Source organism: Sinocyclocheilus rhinocerous, unplaced genomic scaffold, assembly GCF_001515625.1.
Source record: "Sinocyclocheilus rhinocerous isolate Xijiao unplaced genomic scaffold, SAMN03320098_v1.1 scaffold783, whole genome shotgun sequence".
Classification (NCBI taxonomy): domain Eukaryota; kingdom Metazoa; phylum Chordata; class Actinopteri; order Cypriniformes; family Cyprinidae; genus Sinocyclocheilus; species Sinocyclocheilus rhinocerous.
Genome location: NW_015654936.1, coordinates 202,762 through 203,266, shown reverse-complemented (window position 1 = coordinate 203,266; position 505 = coordinate 202,762). Strand labels below are relative to the sequence as shown.

The 505-nt window shown below is 59.4% G+C and overlaps 1 protein-coding gene across 1 annotated transcript in view; it reads left to right on the top strand.

Moving 5' to 3' along the window:
* The window catches only part of LOC107717812 (oxysterol-binding protein-related protein 5-like), a 56,172-nt gene that overhangs the window by 22,751 nt on the left and 32,916 nt on the right, over positions 1-505 (top strand). The window lies entirely within an intron of this gene.

Here is a 505-nt window from a genome sequence, read left to right as displayed (position 1 = left end):
TCCCCCCCCGGGGAGAGGGCGCGACGCTCCGCCTGTCTTTCTCCGAGGAGATTGATACGGAGGGCGTCAGAGAGCTCGCCAGTTGCACAAACATCAGTTACACAAGCATATTATGCCTGATATTATAATGAACAGCATCATGGGGAGCGGAGCTCGCGCAGTCGGCTCTCGGGGGTCGGATTGTACTTTTCTCGCTGTTAAGCGCTCCGCTCTTGCCGGGCACGCTCCGAGGAGTGTGTCCGTGCCTGGGATCTTGCGATTGCGGTCCCGCTTCTGCTGAGGCATGGCGGCGACTGAGATCGCGGTGCTCGCACATGATCTGGTGGACGGGTTGGAGACGGCTCGTCCTATCTCCACCCGTGTTCCTTAGATCTAGAGCTCGTTCTCGAGGCTTGGAAGCCCGCGCTGCGGTTCTTCCCCCTCTGAGTGAGAGCTTGCTGATGCGGCCATCTTTTTCTGAGGAGATTGATGTTGTTGGTGTGACTGAGCGGCTCGCGCGCTGCCG